At 46.0% G+C, this 12,857-nt stretch overlaps 1 pseudogene; it reads right to left on the bottom strand.

The window, feature by feature from the left end:
- Positions 1–1,168: 1,168 nt before the first annotated feature.
- LOC125854695 (uncharacterized) lies at positions 1,169–10,695 on the bottom strand (annotated as a pseudogene).
- Between the last annotated feature and the right edge of the window lie 2,162 nt (positions 10,696–12,857).

Here is a 12,857-nt window from a genome sequence, read left to right as displayed (position 1 = left end):
TCTTCGTTGTGCTGCATCCTTGTTGATGTAGTCCACACATGTTGCTTAATTGAGATGCATCCTTTTGGATGTTCTCGAAAAAACAAATATAAAATTCATTAGTAGAGCATAAATTAAAGAAAAGGGTAGCATCCCTTTCGATACTTTCTACCATTTTCTTTGCATGTTTTTGTGGATACACTATTATCTTTGTGATTCAAAGTCGTTCTTGCTTCAAAATCCATGCATGTTCACAACCTTCATTTGATTGTTGAAGTGTGGTGTGAGTTTATTAAAATGTCACGACCCGATTTCTTGAGTCATGATGGCACTTACTATACCCTACCAGTAGGTAAGCCAACCCGTAACCCAGAACATCAAGCATCGAGTAGAAGGGCATAAACTAGCGAAAACAATAATCTAAACAAGGATAACAAGGCGGAAGCAACCCAAAATAAATATATACAGAAATCCCTCCCAGAACCTGGAAGTCACTAGTACAGAGCTATCTAATAAAGAGTACAAGTCCCAAAAGTGGACCACAACAGAGCGTGTCTCAAAGACAACAAGACTAGCTAAAACAAAAGAAGGAGACAGAACAAACCCCAGAACGCCAAGTGCTCGCCCTCGTCTCCGAATCACAACTGCAAAAGAAGGCTGGAACTAATCACCGCTGGTAACTGGTACTGGGACCTGTATCACGAAATATATGCAGAGCGTAGCATGAGTACCAACACAACAGGTACTTAGTAGGCATCATAGGCCGACTGAGCAAAAAGGGTAAAAACAATAAGAAAGGATAAAATCTAGACACAGAGAGGTCAAAACGGATAAGAAAAGAAAGCGCACGAGCATACCAGAAACAAACTAAGTACAACTAGACTAAACCTAACTGGACCCCATAAGCCCAGAAGGTACACTTGTGCACAGCTCAAATAAAACCTGAACGAACCCCCATAATCTCGATAGGTACACAGAAAAGCTAACTCTACTGAGAAAGAAGAAAATCGGGCTCTCAGCCCAAAGTAACTAAGATAATCCCTCAGACTCCACCCAGCCAGCAGTGCACTCCCAGCCCAGCTAGAAAGAGTGACCCTAGGGGGCACCCAACCAAACAGTCCACTCCCAGCCCAGCTAGAAAGAGGGACCCGTGAGTGAGGTAGATATCGTGAGTCGTCCTACCATGCAGTCAACTCCCAACGCAGCTAGAAAGAGCGACCCGGGGACACCCAGCCAGTAGCACACTCCCAGCCCAGCTAGAAAGAGAGGCCCGAGGGCGATCGCCGATATCATCGAGTCTACCCAACCAGCGATACGTTCCCAGCCCAGCTAGAAAGAACGATCCCGAGGGTGATGGTATCTCCAATTGGATCCAATCCCACAATAACCACCGTGGAACGCCGTCCACTCTAAGAAATCACAGAAAAGGCTCCAAGCCTATACTATCTCAATCCCATGCCTCTAGTGATACACCAAACCTTTGAGAATGCGCCGGAACCGCAGAAAGCGAGGGAGAAGATACAGAAGTTCAGCAAGAAGCGATAACGCCTAATCTAAGGCTCAAACTATCAGAATCAAGTCTGTTACTCCAGTCTACAAGGAGCTAAGTCATCCGAACGACGTCGGCAGAAAGTCAAGGCTATCCAGCCCACACAGGTCATAAGTCTGAGGCAATGCTAGCCTAACCTAGACTAAGGCATACAATACAAAGCATACAAGCATACAATAGCATTTAGTACATAGACATGCAACTCTACTAAACCGGATAACATGATACTATACCCAAAATATGGCCAATAGATCCTAACACGAGGTATCTAATCAAAGTAAGGTAGTAAACTGGTACCCACCCCTAATTCACTCCAATCAACGCGTTTTTACACAATTAAGCTCAATCTAAAAGAAGGAAAGTCGTAGCCTACCTTAAGGCCAACTGTGCACTCTCCAATCACTTTATCGAAGCTTTCCTTTTCCGAACAGTCTTGAAACGCTGCCCCGCTATCAAAAATAGAGTCACAACGTTTCTACGGTCATTTCGACACCAAAATCACAACAAACGAAGACGGGTCAATTTTGGAGTCAAAACGGGAATCGTGGGACCCACACAGAAAATTCCGAAATTAGCCCCAAAAGTGGGTCCTAACCAGTTCCCCCAGCTCATTTCCCATAATGGGACACAATTCGGGGCTCGGGAACAACACAATATCAACAAGCAACTAAAACCCAAATTTTCTCAAAAGAATTGAAATGGGACAGCAGCTAATTCAGCGTTTTTACCAAAAACGGGCGATCTACAGTAAAATCTAACAACACCACAATGTTCTCCTCGAAAAACCACTCAAGATAGCCTCAAAAATCACCAAAATCGGATCTAAAATGGCTAAGAAAACAAGTCTTAAAAATTCCCAAAAACAAACTCACAAAAAGGGTCTGGCAGCAGGTGTTTTTCGAAATTTACCTCAAACGGGGACTCCAAATCACTATCCGAGCTCACCAACACGTTGTCCTCGAAAAATCTCACAACTTAGCCTTTTGGATCACCCAAATCGGTTGAGAGATGAGAGAGAGATGAGGGTTTGAAGTTTGGGGAAAATGACTGATTTTCTGCAATTAATAGCAGATTTTCTGCAATTTTCAAAAAAATTAAAACTCCGACGAGGTGCTCCGATCTCGTTCGGAACCCCGTGCACGCAAACGAGATATGCAACCATACCAAATTCGATATTCCAGACTCAACAGCGCAGTTGAAATTTTCATCAGAGGTCATTTCGATAAAAAGTGGGTCCCACTTCCAAAGGCCATTTTAAGCCAAAACCCACAAAAGGGCTCGGAAAGATATCAAAAATCTCGGGACACAAAAGAAGGGTCAATCTAGACCAAACTCGACATTTCGGAGCTAACTGGACTGACGGAATTCTCATCCGAGCGCGTTTACTCAGAATGTTGACCAAAGTCAAACCTAAGCCAAAATTCAAAGGCTAAAACGCCTAATCACACCGACTCACACTGAAAACCTCGGGAGTCATGTCGACCATGCTACTAGCTTAAAATGACCCTTTCGGAGCTGATGGAATCGTCAGAATTGGATTCCGATGTCATCTTCTTGAACTTTTGATCGAAAATGATCATTCAAGGTTCATAAGCTCCAAAACACAAAAACTCATACCAATACCAAACGAACGACCAGGTGACCGAAATGTCAGTCCCAGCAAGTCATAAATGACTTGGGGTCGCTACAGAAACACTCTAAACGACACACAAAAGGCAAGACACAAAAATGACCAAGAGGGTCATTACAATATCCACTACTAAAAGGACTTTCGTCCGCGAAAGTAAGGGTCAAGAAGTACCTGATGGTTCAAACAAGCTGGGAAACTGCTCTCGCATCTCCTGCTCGGTCTCCCAGGTAGCCTCCTCGACTGGGCGATGCCTCCAATGGACCTTAACAACGGGAATGGCTCTCGAGCGCAATCTCCTCACATCTCTGGCTAGAATGGCAACTGGCTCCTCTACAAATGTCAAACGATCATCCAACTCGACTGCATCATACTGGAGCACATGAGACTCATCAGGAACATACCGCCGCAACATCGAGACATGGAAAATCAGGTGGATGGCTGAAAATGCTAGAGGTAGGGCCAACTCATAAGCAACCTCCCCAACTGTCCGGAGTATCTCAAAAGGCCCAATGTACCTGGGGCTAAGCTTGCCCCGCCTCCCAAACCTCATCACGCCCTTCATGGGCGACACACGGAGGAATACCCGATCACCAACAGAGAATCTCAAAGGTCGGCGCCTCCGATCCGCATAACTCTGGTGCCTACTCTGAGCCGTCCTGAGCCTATTCTGAATCACCCTCACCTGATCCAGAGCCTCCTGCAACAAATCTGTACCATGTGGCCTAGGCTCTGTAGACTCAAACCAAACAACTGGAGAGCGACAACGCCTACCATATAATGCCTCGAATGGGGTCATCTGAATACTAGAGTGGTAGCTGTTATTGTACGTAAACTCCGCCAAAGGTAAGAACTGGTTCCACTGACCTCCAAAATCCATAACACATGCCCGCAACATATCCTCAAGGACTTGAATAGTACGCTCCGACTGGCCATCCGTCTGCGGGTGGAAAGCTATGCTAAGGTCAACCTGAGTGCCCAACTCATCCTGAAAAATCCTCCAAAAGCTGGACGTGAACTGAGAACCCCGATCTGATATAATAGAAACTGGCACCCCATGAAGTCGAACCACCTCCCGAATGTAGATACGAGCCAACCTCTCGGCGCTAAATGAACACTGAACAGGAAGGAAATGTGCTGACTTGGTCAATCGATCAACGATGACCCAAATCCTGTCAACACCTCTAGGAGTCCGAGGCAACCCCACAATGAAGTCCATAGTGATACGCTCCCACTTCCACTCCGGAATGGGTAATCTCTGAAACACACCACCTGGCCTCAAATGCTCGGCCTTTACCTGTTGGCAGCACAAGCAACGGGAAACAAAGTCAACAATATCTCTCCACATGCCACTCCACCAGTAATGTTGCCTCAAATCACGATACATCTTGACTGTGCCCGGATGGATAGAATATCTAGACTCATGGCCCTCAGAAAGTATCAACTGTATCAAATCCCAACTCTTGGAACACAGATTCGGCCGGTGAGTCTCAACACTCCATCAGGATCTAAGGTAGCCTGACCACCATCACCCGCTAACACTCGATCTCTAAGGGCCACCAAGGCCTCATCCTCAAACTGACAACCACGGATCCTGTCAAGCAAGGAAGACTGAACTCCCATATGGGCCAAGACACGTCTAGAATCTGAGATATCCAACCGAACTATGCTATTGACTAAGAACTGAATGTCCATAGCCAAGGGTCGCTCCTTAATAGATAAGAAGGCTAGACTACCCATACTCACCGCCTTTCGGCTCAAGGCGTCCGCTACCACATTCGCTTTGCCCGGATGATAGAGAATAGAGAGGTCATAGTCCTTTAGGAGCTCAATCCAATGACGTTGCCTCGAATTAAGGTCCCTCTGGCTTATGATGTATTGAAGACTCCTGTGATCGGTATAGATCTCACATCGAACTCCATACAAGTAGTGCCTCCAAATCTTAAGTGCGAAAACTACCGCCGCCAANCTCATGATGTACTGAAGACTCCTGTGATCGGTATAGATCTCACATCGAACTCCATACAAGTAGTGCCTCCAAATCTTAAGTGCGAAAACTACCGCCGCCAACTCTAAGTCATGGGTGGGGTAGTTGCGCTCATGAATCTTAAGCTGCCTCGACGCATAAGCAATAACCCGGCCCTGCTGCATCAATACACAACCCAAACCAACGCCGGATGCGTCATAATATATCGTGAAGCCCTCGCCCTCAACTGGAAAAGTCAATATTGGAGCGGTGGTCAATAACTCCTTGAGCCTCAAAAAGCTCGCCTCACACTCCTCTGACCAAACAAAGGGAACATCAACATGAGTCAACCGGGTCAGAGGTGCTGCCAAGGTAGAGAAACCCTCCACAAATCGTCTGTAGTAGCCTGCTAGTCCGACGAAGCTACGAATCTCAGTAACTGAGGTGGGCCTAACCCAATCACGAATTGCCTCAATCTTCGTCGGATCTACCATAATGCCCTCCTTAGATACAACATGCCCTAAGAACGCCACAGAGTCTAACCAAAACTGACACTTTGAGAACTTGGCATAAAGCCGCTGATCTCTCAAAGTTTGGAGCACAACTCTCAAATGATGCTCATGATCACCCTTACTCCGCGAGTATATCAAAATGTCATCAATGAACACTATGACGAAAGATAAGGCCTGAACACGCGCGTCATCAAGTCCATAAAGGCAGCAGGGGCATTAGTCAACCCAAATGACATCACCAAGAACTCATAATGGCCATAACGGGTCCTAAATGCAGTCTTAGGGATGTCCGCTACCCTAATCTTCAAATGGTGGTAACCGGACCTCAAATCAATCTTAGAGAACACTGAAGCTCCCTGTAGCTGGTCAAATAGGTCATCGATCCTAGGTAGAGGATATCAATTCTTCACTGTCACCTTATTCAACTGTTTATAGTTAATGCACATGCGCATAGTACCGTCCTTCTTCTTAACAAAAAGAACGGGAGCGCCCCAAGGTGATACACTAGGTCTGATAAATCACTTACCCAAGAGATCCTGAAGCTGAACACTGAGCTCCTTGAGCTCTGCAGGAGCCATCTGATATGGCGGAATAGAAATAGGCCGAGTACCTAGCTCAAGCTCAATCGGAAAATCAACATCACGCTCTGGGGGTAGGCCAGGTAGATCAGTAGGAAACACATCTATGAAGTCACGAACAACATGAACTAACTCAACCGGAGGAACCTCCCTACTCACATCACGTACATAGGCCAAATATGATAAGCATCCGCTAACCACTAGCCTCCTCGCACGAATAAAAGAAATAACCCCAATTGGTGTGCTACCACGAGATCCCTGCCACACCACCAGAGGAATACCGGGAATGGCTAAGGTAACGGTCTTAGAAAAGCAATCTAAAATAGCGCGATAAAGGGACAACCAATCCATGCCCAGAATCACATCGAAATCAACCATGTCAAGCAATATAAGGTCAGCCTGGATGTCACGCCCCTGGATAGTAACTAAGTAAGATCGAAATACCTGATCCACTACTAAAGACTCACCCACGGGGGTCGACACACGCAACGGCGCTACCAGAGGCTTAGACATCATACTCAATCGAGAGGCATAGTAAACAGAAATGTACGAAAAAGTAGAGCCTGGATCAAATAAAGCCAAGGTGGGCTGCTGGCATAAAAGAATAGTACCTGTGATCACATCGTCTGACGCCTCAGCCTCCGCCCTCGCTGGAGCTGCATAGAAGTGGCTATGTCTGCCTCTGCCCTGACCATCAGACCTACCACCTGACCTGCCTACTCGGGGACCACCTCGTATACCCTGTTGACCACCTCTACGGTCCTGACCTAGACCACGGCCTCTAACTGGAGGTGCTGGTAAAGCTGGGGGAGCTGCATGAGGAGCGGGACCAATCCGACAATGCTGAGGGCAGTCCCTGGCCCAATGACCCATCTCACCACACTCAAAGCAACCCTGTCGAGGGCGACTCCCAGAAGAACGACTACCATGGCCTGAAGGACCCGACTGAAACACCTCGCGGCCCTGACTCGAACTAGCCTCACCCCGACCACCATCTGATGCCTGAAGAGAGGCCTGTGTAGGTCTGCTAGACTGACCCTGTCGAAACCGTCGTCCGGCCCTGTCATGATAATCTCTAGACCTGGGGCGTGAGTCACTGTAGCTGCCCTCATGCCTAGCCCTCTTCTCGCTGCCCCCTTGGGCCTCGCGACGAAGATGCTCCATAGTACTAGCATGGTCAACTACGTCTAAAAAAGATCGACCCGCAGAAACTAAGGACTGGGTCTCAAGCCGAAGCTGCAATCTCAACCCACGAACAAAGCACCTAACTCTCTTCTCCTCTGTAGGTAATATCATCTCGACATGACGGGAGAGCTCGTGGAACCTAGTCTCGTACTCTGCCACCGACATGGAACCCTGCTCCAACCTGCAGAACTGATCCCTGAGGCGGTCTCTGACGCTACGAGAGATAAACTTGGCCAAGAAGGCCTCAGAAAACTCATCCCATGATACCGGTGGAGATCCAACTAGCCTGGTCTGAATGAATGTGCGCCACCACTGCCTAGCTAGCCCATCTAGCTGGTAAGCAATGAAGTCGGCCCCTCTAGACTCCACAAGGCCCAAAGTGCGAAGCCTCCCATGGCAAGTAGTAAGAAACTCGTGGGCATCCTCACCCACAGCCCCAGAAAACCTCGGTGGTGTCAACCTGAGAAACACACCAAGCATCTTCTGGTCCTCAAGCGACATAGGTCTATCCGCTGCCAAGGGCTGTACTCCCTCAGGTGGTACCTGGACCTGAGGTGCCCTCACTGAAGGCTGATCCTGCGGTACTAGTGCTAGTGTAGCTGGGGCAGGTGGCTGCTGTATCCCCCCAAGCACACCTAAGAGCTGAGCAATAGCGGCCTGGAGATCTGGAGTCAAAACTAGTTCGGTTGGCGGCTGGGATGGCCCAGGCCCCACCGGCTGATCTGGTATACGAAGTGCTGAAGGGTCTGCTACTGGCTCTAGATCCTCCTCTCTCTCCTGGACTGATGCTGCGGCCCTCTCTCGATCTCGGGGTCGGCGTCTACCCCAAGTTGGGGCTCTGTCTGCAGGCCTGGGTGCATCACCCCCGGCCGCGCCACCTCGCGAGCGAGCCATCCTGCGAAAGAGTGAAACAAGTGAGATCTTAAGGAACCAATAAGACACATGCTGCACGAAAGTGAAACAAAAGAGGAAATCTTTCTAAGGACATCCTGTAGCCTTCCGAAGATAAGTTACGGACGTCTCCGCACCGATCCGCAAGACTCTACTAGATGTTGGATCTGTACAAGTGAGACCGGTGAACCTGAGGCTCTGATACCAATTTGTCACGACCCGATTTCTCGAGTCATGATGGCACCTACTATACCGTACCAGTAGGTAAGCCAACCCGTAACCCAGAACATCAAGCATCGAGTAGAAGGGCATAAACTAGCGAAAACAATAATCTAAACAAGGATAACAAGGCGGAAGCAACCCAAAATAAATATATACAGAAATCCCTCCCAGAACCTGGAAGTCACTAGTACAGAGCTATCTAATAAAGAGTACAAGTCCCAAAAGTGGACCACAACAGAGCGTGTCTCAAAGACAACAAGACTAGCTAAAACAAAAGAAGGAGACAGAACAAACCCCAGAACGCCAAGTGCTCGCCCTCGTCTCCGAATCACAACTGCAAAAGAAGGCTGGAACTAATCACCGCTGGTAACTGGTACTGGGACCTGCATCACGAAATATATGCAGAGCGTAGCATGAGTACCAACACAACAGGTACTTAGTAGGCATCATAGGCCGACTGAGCAAAAAGGGTAAAAACAATAAGAAAGGATAAAATCTAGACACAGAGAGGTCAAAACGGATAAGAAAAGAAAGCGCACGAGCATACCAGAAACAAACTAAGTACAACTAGACTAAACCTAACTGGACCCCATAAGCCCAGAAGGTACACTTGTGCACAAGCTCAAATAAAACCTGAACAAACCCCCATAAGCTCGACAGGTACACAGAAAAGCTAAGTCTATTGAGAAAGAAGAAAATCGGGCTCTCAGCCCAAAGTAACTAAGATAATCCATCAGACTCCACCCAGCCAGCAGTGCACTCCCAGCCCAGCTAGAAAGAGTGACCCTAGGGGGCACCCAACCAAACAGTCCACTCCCAGCCCAGCTAGAAAGAGGGACCCGTGAGTGAGGTAGATATAGCGAGTCGTCCTACCATGCAGTCAACTCCCAGCGCAGCTAGAAAGAGCGACCCGGGGACACCCAGCCAGCAGCACACTCCCAGCCCAGCTAGAAAGAGAGGCCCGGGGGCGATCGCCGATATCATCGAGTCTACCCAACCAGCGATACGTTCCCAGCCCAGTTAGAAAGAACGACCCCGAGGGTGATGGTATCTCCAATAGGATCCAATCCCACAATAACCATCGTGGAACGCCGTCCACTCTAAGAAATCACAGAAAAGGCTCCAAGCCTATACTATCTCAATCCCACGCCTCTAGTGATACACCAAACCTTTGAGAATGCGCCGGAACCGCAGAAAGCGAGGGATAAGATACAGAAGTGCAGCAAGAAGCGATAACGCCTAATCTAAGGCTCAAAATATCAGAATCAAGTCTGTTACTCCAGTCTACAAGGAGCTAAGTCATCCGAACGACGTCGGCAGAAAGTCAAGGCTATCCAGCCCACACGGGTCATAAGTCTGAGGCAATGCTAGCCTAACCTAGACTAAGGCATACAATACAAAGCATACAAGCATACAATAGCATTTAGCACATAGACATGCAACTCTACTAAACCGGATAACATGATACTATACCCGAAATATGGCCAATCGATCCTAACATGAGGTATCTAATCAAAGTAAGGTAGTAAACTGGTACCCACCCCCAATTCACTCCAATCAACGTGTTTTTACACAATTAAGCTCAATCTAAAAGAAGGAAAGTCGTAGCCTACCTTAAGGCCAACCGTGCACTCTCCAATCACTTTATCGAAGCTTTCCTTTTCCGAACAGTCTTGAAACGCTGCCCCGCTATCAAAAATAGAGTCACAACGTTTCTACGGTTATTTAGACACCAAAATCACAACAAACTAAGACGGGTCAATTTTGGAGTCAAAACGGGAATCGTGGGACCCGCATCGAACTATCCGAATTTGACTCCGTCAAGAGACCCTAAACAACACTCCAAACTTGTGTTCTAAAATGGAACACAATCTGAGGCTCAAAACATAGCAAGAACCAATAAGCAAGAAACCACACTTTAATCAACTAAAAAAAACCCTACTGCAGCAGTCCAAAACTCGAAATAAACGAAAATCAAAAGGTGCCCAGCACTCTTTGAACACTCTACGATGAAGCCACGACAATTCTCAACACGTGGGACTTCGAATCACCCAAAACCGAGCTAAAATGAGTGAGATATGACCAAAACAAAAATTCCAAAAACAAGGACTCGAAAAAGGTACAGCAGTCAGGTTTTATCGCGAAATTACCTCAAACGGGAACCCCAAACCACTATCCGAGCTCATCAACGCGTTACCCTCGAAAAATCTCACAACTTTGCCTTTTGAATCACCCAAATCGGTTGAGAGATGAGAGAGTTAAGAGAGTTTGAAGTTTTGGAAATGTTGCTGATTTTCTGCATTTATTGTAGAAAATCTGCAATAATTTCCAAAACTTAAACTCCGACGAGGTGCTCCGATCTCGTTCGGAACCCCGTGCACGCAAACGAGATATGCAACCATACCAAATTCGATATTCCAGACTCAACAGCGCAGTTGAAATTTTCATCAGAGGTCATTTCGATAAAAAGTGGGTCCCACTTCCAAAGGCCATTTTAAGCCAAAACCCACAAAAGGGCTCGGAAAGATATCAAAAATCTCGGGACACAAAAGAAGGGTCAATCTAGACCAAACTCGACATTTCGGAGCTAACTGGACTGACGGAATTCTCATCCGAGCGCGTTTACTCAGAATGTTGACCAAAGTCAAACTTAAGCCAAAATTCAAAGGCTAAAACGCCTAATCACACCGACTCACACTGAAAACCTCGGGAGTCATGTCGACCATGCTACTAGCTTAAAATGACCCTTTCGGAGCTTATGGAATCGTCAAAATTGGATTCCGATGTCATCTTCTTGAACTTTTGATCGAAAATGATCATTCAAGGTTCATAAGCTCCAAAACACAAAAACTCATACCAATACCAAACGAACGACCAGGTGACCGAACTGTCAGTCCCAGCAAGTCATAAATGACTTGGGGTCGCTACAGGAACACTCTAAAGGACACACAAAAGGCAAGACACAAAAATGACCAAGAGGGTCATTACATAAAAAGACGAACATATCCATTGACAGGATATGAGTGTGGTGACAAAATGATTGTCAGTCCATTTGATAGCAAAAATGTGAATCCATTAATAGGATATTTAGTAAAATAAGAACATGTTTGTCAATAGGACGCATGAGAATCCATCCGTAGGATATTTTGCGATATAACTCTCTGTCCATTGGTATGACAAATGAGAAGGATCTATCAGTAGGATATATCAGGCATAATAAATGTCCATCAGTGATATATTTGAGATTCATTCAATAGGATATATGTTGATCCATAATGTTATGATCCAAACCGCCATGATTGGCACCCACACTAACCCTCCGGTTGGAGAACCATTACTATAACCCAACCAAACAATACGAACCAAAAGACAAACATTCAAAGATGCGGAAAAGGTTTAAATAATTAATTTAAAAGCTGAGTTCCCATTAACTCATTAAGTTATAAAAAATAAACATAAACAAGTGGAAACTCAACCCTTAGAACCTGAAAGTCATTGTACAAAAACTTCTAACTAAACGGTCTAAGGGGATGCAATTCCCAAATCAACTAAACATAAAGTGCAGAGTCTAAAAGGTCTAAGTCCGAAAAAAATGGACTAATATCCTAGATGAATCCATAGTAGCCTGAAGGAACTGGCTCGCCGTTGAAGTTAGTGATCTACTAGCTGAGGTCTGTCAACATCCGCCTAAAGATGCCCTATAATCAACAAAGAAAGAGCAAGTGTAGTATCATTACACAAAACAATGGTGTACTGGTAGGATCACGTGGTTATTTCGGTAAGTGAGACATACACAAGTAACTACAACATAGTAAACTACACATAGACAGAAAGAATAACAATCTACCTGTTCGTGCTCAATATATCAGTTTCACAATATCAATCTCAAATGCAAAAATCAATGATGGTTCTCTCATGGAACTCACACTCAAACTGTTAGTGTGTTAGAATGTGAAACCCGTTCGAATTATGTGGCAGAATGTGATACCCGATTCAATATGTGTCGGAATGTGACACCCGATCTAATATGTGTCAGAACGTGCACCCAATCAAATTAGCCACAACCACAACCAAATCAGCACCACAATGAATGATTTATACATTTGTATTGTACGATCGGGTAACATGTTCATTGCATGCTACGGAATCCGAAATAGTCATTTCATTAGATTCATTTCATCTTTCCCTATTCACCTACATGCATGAATACAATGGAGAAATTAGCAGGAATATATAACACATACGGGAAATCAAACAATCACCTACCTCGAAACCAAGCCTGAACACTCTTAAGAAACTTAAGTTTTCCCTCTTTGGAGTCTCCCAGCTTATTCTTGGTCTAAAACAA

Source organism: Solanum stenotomum, chromosome 1, assembly GCF_019186545.1.
Source record: "Solanum stenotomum isolate F172 chromosome 1, ASM1918654v1, whole genome shotgun sequence".
NCBI classification, from domain to species: domain Eukaryota; kingdom Viridiplantae; phylum Streptophyta; class Magnoliopsida; order Solanales; family Solanaceae; genus Solanum; species Solanum stenotomum.
This window is presented reverse-complemented; position numbering and strand designations above follow the sequence as displayed.